Source organism: Drosophila miranda, chromosome 2 (assembly GCF_003369915.1).
Source record: "Drosophila miranda strain MSH22 chromosome 2, D.miranda_PacBio2.1, whole genome shotgun sequence".
Lineage (NCBI taxonomy): Eukaryota > Metazoa > Arthropoda > Insecta > Diptera > Drosophilidae > Drosophila > Drosophila miranda.
This window is the reverse complement of record NC_046675.1, coordinates 12,067,430-12,075,162: the sequence shown is the minus strand read 5'-3', so window position 1 is coordinate 12,075,162 and position 7,733 is coordinate 12,067,430. Positions and strand designations below refer to the sequence as shown.

The 7,733-nt window shown below is 45.6% G+C and overlaps 1 protein-coding gene across 2 annotated transcripts in view; it reads left to right on the top strand.

The window, feature by feature from the left end:
* The first annotated feature begins 5,863 nt into the window (after positions 1-5,863).
* Positions 5,864-7,733, top strand: part of LOC108157313 (lachesin) — a 50,524-nt gene continuing 48,654 nt past the window's right edge. The window contains exons 1-2 of one of the 2 annotated variants that reach the window (XM_033389534.1): positions 5,864-6,161; positions 6,754-7,056. The gene's annotated coding sequence lies outside the window, so the exon portion shown is untranslated. Of the gene's footprint in view, positions 6,162-6,699; positions 7,057-7,733 lie in introns of both variants that reach the window. The other variant, XM_017289319.2, reaches the window with a different exon arrangement.

Sequence of the window (7,733 nt, the reverse complement as noted above, 5' to 3'; positions counted from 1 at the left end):
CACGCTTCGATAAGCGGTGCCGCAGCGCAACCCAAAAATCTGACGGCCTGGCATTGTTTGGACCAAAATCTAGGAGCGGTACGAGAGGGCGGCTCCATAATTCAAAAAACAAGAAGAACAAAAACACGGCCAAAGACGACGGAGCCGACAATAACTTCAAAGACCGCAAGTAAATTAATGTTAATTTTATGCTAAAGCCGGCAGCGACCGAAATGTAGCCAGGAAAATAAGGCCAGCACCGTAGTGGCCGCACCAATCAACATCATCATCATCATCATCGGCAGAGGTTGAGGCATCGGCCGAGGCATCATCATCATCAGCCTCCCCCAATGCCGATTCTCGATTGGCATTTTGACACGGACGGCGACTTGAGCCGCCTTCGGATTAAGAGCATCAACATCTTGAAGCGGTAGCCGAAAGGAAAATTTTAAATTTATGCCGACTGCGGCACATAATTTAAAAATATCAATCAACTCGATAACGCAGATTGTGGCAGCAGGCAGGAGAGACAGCAGTAAGGTGGCTGTGGCAAGGAGTGAGAGTGAGGCTGACAAACAAACAAACAAACAAGCTTGAGCCGAGCACAAAAGTCGCCGAGCGAACGCCGTGGCAGAGCAAAAACTTGGTAAACAACGGCAGAGGAGGCAAGGGGGCAAGAAGTGCGCTGAGCCTTCGCTGGTTGGGATGGAGGATAAGGCCAGCCAGTCAAACGTTGCAGGAGCTTTGTTGCCGTTTCTGTAGATGGAGCAAGAAAAAGGTCTGAGTAAGAGCAGGAGCTAACGTAGAGGCTGGAGCAGGACCAGAGCTGGAGCTGTGGCCGGAGCAGGAGCAGGAGCAGGAGCAGTGGCTGTAACTGTAGCTGTAGCAGCTGCAAAAGTTGAGACATCCAGTGCCGGTTCAATTCCTATTATCCTTTTGGCTCTCTGCCGTAGCAAAGTCTCAGCTTTGCGAGAGAGAGCGAAAGAATGGGAGTGCTAGAGAGATTGCCCTCAGCTAATCCTGCAGGCGAGGCTCCAGCCTCATCGCAGCTATTTAACCCTTTCTGGGCCAATGGATAATTCTGATACTTTGCCCAACTTTGATTGACCTTTTCACTTCATTTCTTTATGACAAAAAAAGTTCGGCTGAAGTCTGAGGATCGCTTTACACTTTTGGTGGGAAGTTCATGAAATAATAAGCAATATAAATAGTTCAAGAGATTGGAGTTCGTAGATTTTGTATCAAACAAACATCGGAAAGAGGTCTCTTTCATAAGGAAATGTTAAGGAAATATGAATGTTCACTCTTTAGCTGGGCTTCTGGCATGATATTTATCCACCAAAGAATCTCGGTAGTGAAGCTTCGACGAAGTGTCACTTCAGCAGATCCCTTTGTGGTTGGCAATGGGTTAAGCGAATTAGACTCCGTTCTCTCTCACGCTCACACACACACTCACCCTCTTACTATCTTTTTCTCTCAGTGCTCCCCTTTGTACCTGCATGTATGTATGTGTGTGTGAGTGTGGCGTAGTACTCATATAGCCATAATGCCAGAAATACTTATTCCCTGATATGCAACAAACAAGCAGCAAACGACCAGCAACAATAGAACAGAAAGCCAAGGCCAGAGCAAAAAGTGGTAGAGAAGTGGAAAGCAGCGAGCGCTGCCAGGTGCAGTCGCAGTTTCAGTCGCCATCAAAGAGCCAGGTCCAAAGGACAAGAGCGAAAAAAAAAACACACTGGATGAAGCTAAACAACAAACACAGAAATAGGACTTGAAACATTTCTCTGGCATTTGCCGCGCTTAGGCTGATGGGTTCAAGGGGGGTTAAATAGGATGGGAATGGCACTAAGGATGGAGATGGGAGTGGAAATGGGAATGGGGATGGGGATTCTCTTTGCGGTGTCATTTGCAATTATGTGGCCAGGCGATGCATGCCAGTTTGATGAGCTTGGAGCCGAGGTCTGCGGATGCAGTCTTTAACTGAAAAACTGTGTAACGGAGAGCTAAAAGCCGTTCACCCTCTACATGGGAGTGACTCGAAGGCATCCTTGGACTGAGTGAAGACCGTGATTGGCTAATGGAGAACATGCGAGTGCTCCATTATCCATTATCGACTGGGTTACGTTGTCTCGGAATTCATTAGCCGATTATTGGATTAAAGCTCGAATATTTATTAAAGGCCAGCCCTGAGAGTGTGACTGCAAAATATACTCAATTTTCATTTGCATTGTTGCAGTAATTGAGGGGATTTTCAGTAGCAACAGCAGCAGCAAAAGGAAAGAGCAGAAGCAGCAGCTGAGATGTTGAACATTTTTCCATTTGGCAAATGCAAACACAAGAAAGGAAGAAATATGAGAAATATGAAAATCGAGAATGCAAACACAATCCGAATGCTTGAACGGAATCAAGCTGAAAATTCACCAATTTCCATCCAACAAAGCTCGGATTTATGGACTATGGAATGCTAGGCGTACAGTGAATACTCCTTAGACTTGTAAGTTTAATTAGAAATGGATGCGCATAAACAAAAATCTTCGACTGGTATCGTGATTGGTCTGTTCTCCAGAAACAGAAAGTGCAGAGTGCAAATTAATTGTACGACACTTGGATTTAATTAGTTTATTGAATGGACAGTGGACCCATGGCCGGCCAACACTTCCTTTCAATTGGGATATTTTTGTGTGTCTTTGTGTGTGTCGCCTGCAGATGCAGCTGCGATAAATGTGGCAGGCAGCAGTCAACACTTCAGCTGCAACTTGAATTTGTCGAGGTTAGGAGACCCTGCCCTGGTCCTGCTCCTGCTCCTCGACCAGGTCCAGCTCATTCCGTCCCTTCTTCTGCTTCTGATTCTGGCCATTCAAACGTGCAATCTGAAATCGAAAAATCAAAACCCAAAACAAATTCAATGTCCTGAACGTGTGTCTGTCTCTGTCTCTGTCTGTGCCTGTCTCTCTCTCTCTTTTTCTCTGTCTGTCTGCTAGCCACTCAGCAGGATAACGAATGGGGCTGCACAATGGGTAGAAAAGTGCAATATGCGGTTGAAAACCGGATATTTTCTTTTCGCCATTCGAAAGGAAGGTAAATGCAGCCGCCTGACACAAACAGATACAGATATCGGAAGCAAACCAAGAACCTGGTCGGGTCCTCTGTCCTCAGTCTTAGGTCCTGGTCTCCGTCTCAGACGGAAGCTGGCTTTGACTTGGCAGTGCGGCGAGGAAATAGAGTACACGCCCTGATAGTTTCTGTGCAACATTTCGCATTAAGCAGCCACATACTTAGGAATCGTATATATAAATACTTTATTAATTAATATTCAAGCAGCGCCATGCTGGACGTTTTCCCTCCCAGTTGCTCTCCCAAGAGTTGTTTCCTGCCTGTAGGAGCTAATTGAATATGGAACTCTCAAAGAGGATACTTAGAGCAGTCAATGGAAGTAATAGAGATCTTTGCAATATTCTTGAAAATGAGGAATGGTGATGATGTAAAATCGATATACACGTATGTGAATCCTGATTGTAAAATCGAATGCAGGCTTTATTCAGGGAAAACAAGTAAAGTTACTTCCAGAGCTGCCAAAGCGGTGTCTGAGAATTATTTATATTTCTACGAAAATGAAAGCTGAAACTCGCCATATGAAAAGGAATTTTTAAACTCGATAATCCAACGATAACTTTCTCCCCCTCTCATTTTTCGTGTCTAGACCTTTTTGTAAGCGGCGAAAGAAACTTTTAGAGGAGAGATTATTATAAGCAAGCCTTCAGAGCTGCCAAAGATGGTTTCCTGTGAAAGTTTATTGAATATTGCTCTCAGAGAGTTCAAAGGAGCAAAATGAAATTCCTGCCAAGTGGAAGGTTCTACTAATGAGAAGGAAGTAATCAGATTTGGATCCCCCTTTCTGTGATATTCCTTTACAACGTTTTTGAATCCCTATAGAAAGAGTATTCCGAGCTCTATTCCGTATAAGATGATTATAAAACTCCCACTCTATCGTCCTATACTACTATTTCCTCTACTATTGCCTTTCCAGCTGCATTTTGCACTCCCTGTTAACTCCTTCTCTCAATAAAGAAGAGCTAACGACATAAACATCAACCAGCAGCCAATTAATGACAGCGAGCTACATGGAGTTTATCGTTTCACTTACAATCCAATACCTCTCTCCGCCGCCCTCTCCTCCAGTCCACCCATGGAGCCTGACGACAATGAAAATCAACTAAGCAATTGGCAACCAAACGAGAGACACCCATAGACACAACTCTCTAAACAGGCTCTCCAAACAGGAATGGAATTCGAGAAGAAATCGCAGCTGGCACTGGTTCCTAATTAGTTGGCCGTGACTGTGCCACATAGGGGGTACGACGGGAAAGAGACAGCCGGAGTGGAGGTAACGAAGGGCACACATGCAATGGCTGCAAAATGAAAATGAGAAACTGAGGAAAACAGAGAAATGAAAACTGAATTATTGCCTCGGGCGGATCAGGTGGGTATTGGGTACTGGGTGCTGGAATGGCTGTGGGCATGGGACTGTGCAGGGTCGGAGTGCGCTTCGCTCTAACATAAATGTAATGCTTTTATTAGTTATCGATGCCAGCACACACACACACACACATACCCGGTTACTTGTGTACATGTATTGCAGAAGGGGAGTACCCCCTTTCTTCATACCCCAAGCACACATCTGAGCTGATTCTTAAGGGTACGTACATATATCTATAAGCAGGAGAGAATACATCGCTGGGTTTCCGGCGGCAAAGATTTACCAAACATCCGCTGGAAAATACTGCGCTTTCTATACCCTAGCAGAGGACATGATGATTTCGAGAAGGTGTTTGTCCTACAGAGAAGGGAGAAACCTCGACAGCATATATGTATATTTTTGATCAGAATTAACATCAGAATCGGTGTAGTCCAGCATTAATGAAGGTATACAAACAGTCGCTATTAGATATAGTTTCATTGTTTTCTACATAGTTTTGAAAAATACTAAATCAGATGATAAATAATTATTTTGTAGCTAAAATTCAAACGATCGATCTGCCAGGGTATCATCGGCTTCGACCTCCTAGCGGTCTTCTTTTCTTTTAACCCTTGTTGTTGTAATTGTTTTGGAATGTTGTTGCTTGTGTTGCTGATTGTTGTTGTTGATTCTGCTGCTGCTGTTTCTGTTGTTGCCGCTGCTGTACGCCAAGTTTGTTGTTGGCTGACGCGATTGCAGCAAATCAGAAAATACTCGCACAAGTGCGAATGTGAATATTGATGCCATGGCGTATAAGTATTAGGAGTGTATGAGTGTTGCTTGTGTGTCTTCTTTGTGTGCGCTTGTGTGTTTATCTGTGTGTGTGTGTGTATAGTTGCCATTGCAAAACACAAACACAAAAGTTCCATTCTGGTCGTGCTCCGCGACTCGACTCGCGACTCGTCTCGACTTTAGCCAGCCACTTGGCGCTACTTCGCCCCCACTTTCATGCCACTCCAACGCGGCACTCCACCCCCAGCCCTCGCCCCTTCACACACACACACACACATACACGCACATACACACACACTCGCAAAGAGACAGAACGCTCGCTCGCTCGCTCGCTGGCTTGCTCGCTTACTTGCTACTTCCGCTTCCGAATCCGTTTTGTGTGCTGTCGCCGCAGAAATTTAACGAAGTCACACGTCGCCAATCTCTGTCCCTCTCTCTCGCTCGTTCTCTCTCTAAAAGCTCTCACTCTTGGCTCTTTCAAACGGCATCCGAACGGTCCATCAGCAACTTCGGCAGCAGCATCCGAATCGGCCTTTGTCGTCGTCATCGTCATCGTCATCGTCGGGTGAATACTGGCAGCAGACGGCAGCAGCGGCAGCATCCTCGCCAGCATCCTTTTAGTCGCGTGCGAATTCAGTACCAGAACGCTCGTTTGTCCCTGCAGTTGGTGGCAGCATTGTGCTCAGGAGTCGTTCAAGATTCGTTTGCCGAGTGTTCTGCCGCGTGTCCGTGCCGCAAATTTCGCGCGCGTTTCCTTTTTTGGTCCTGCTCGTTGTTTGTTGCACATTTGCGGCGGGCTGTCTGTCAGTCTGTCTGCTTGTACGTCTCCCAAAAACTCTCTCAGAACCAACTGCTGTCTGTGTGGCCAGTCTTCGGTCGTGACTCCTCTGACTCTGCAACTTTTAAACTCTGACTCTGCCTCAGTGACAGTGTATGTATTTTGCGTCTCCTCTGTGTGTGTCTGCGAGTGTGCGTTTGTATCTGTGTCTGTTACTGTGGAAGCCGGCACAACCTTATTGTTGTTGCCACCGCCATTGTAATTGCAGTCACAGTCACAGTCGTCCTTCCAGCATTTGGAATACTTGACATTTTCGCCGCCAAATTGTGCGATTCCTTGTGCTTCCTGCCTTCTTTGCCTTCTGCCGTCTGCTTCGCCTGACATTGGCGTGAACGTGAAGGGTCCTCCAAACCGCTATTCCTCAAGTTGGACAACTTCCCTTCCGTCCCCCTTCAAATCCCATTCCTCTATCCAACTGGCAAACAAATTTTTGCAATTCAATTTCTATTGTGCATTGCCGATGCGAAATGTGCGCATCGTTTGCTGTCAATGCCAAGTATTTCGCATAAAAATAGAAAATTGCATGCAAATTAAATAAATAGACATCCACGGGCACAGGCACAGGCACAGATCCATCTCCTCACCAACCGCATCCAGATCCACATTCACATTCACATCCACATTCAAACAGTTGTAAACCAGAAGAAGCAGAGCAGCGGCTGAAGAAGACACACACTCCTTATAGATAGAGGCTTCCATGCCCGCGAAAATGACAGTTTTGAGTTGTGGTCCTGGCTTGTGTTTGGCGCCGGCTACAGCTTCAGCTTCCAATTCGAATGCGGGGTGCAATCACAGCAAACGTCATTAGCACTCGCGACATCGCCTTCGATTGACAGAAGGTCTCGCTCCTAAAACGGGCAAACAGTTCCTGGAAGGGGAACAGCAACAGCAACAGCAGAAGGAGCAGGAGCTCCACGAAACGGTGGCCAAAGAGAACAACTTCACATTTGCATAACTTTGCTGCAGCTTCAACATTCAGATTCGCCAGGTACGAGAAAAACTCCTTACCAAAGTCGATTTCCGTTTCAGGTGCCCCTCTTTGCTTTCCCATTCCTCTGTTCCCCCGTTCCCCTATACCGCTGTTCCTCTCACCCGTTCGCTTCACAACTTTGCTATCATTTCTATTTTCCTGTTTCTGTTTTTCATACCCGATATCTCTATCCACCCAGAACCCCACCCCCACCCAGCCGCCAAGCAGCACCTCCACCCCCTAGCGGAAAGGGTGAACTCGGGGAATATTCAGTTCGTGCTCGAGCTGGGAAATCCTTTTGTGGTGCATTCAGAGATGGTCTTAATTCGCAGGGCCACAGCTTTGGGAAGCGTAATTGAAGAGACTCCTGTTGAGATTGGGAATATGGCTTTGTTTAGCTATTGATTATCTTCTATCAGGTTTGGATTTTCAGGTTAACTTCAATCAATTATTTTAGGTAAATATGCTAGCTGTATGCAGCTTCTTCGATCTGTAGATAATATTTGATAGATCAGACTCGTCATTAAATTCTTCTTTTTACATATGTACATTCATGATCATAAACCAAACAAACTTCATCTAGAGGGTATCTTGAGTTCCTCTACTACAAAACTGTAGTATTTCACAGTACTGTTCCCAAAACTAATGAGGTCTATGTAGAGTATTCATTTGTATTGGTATATACTATTGATAAA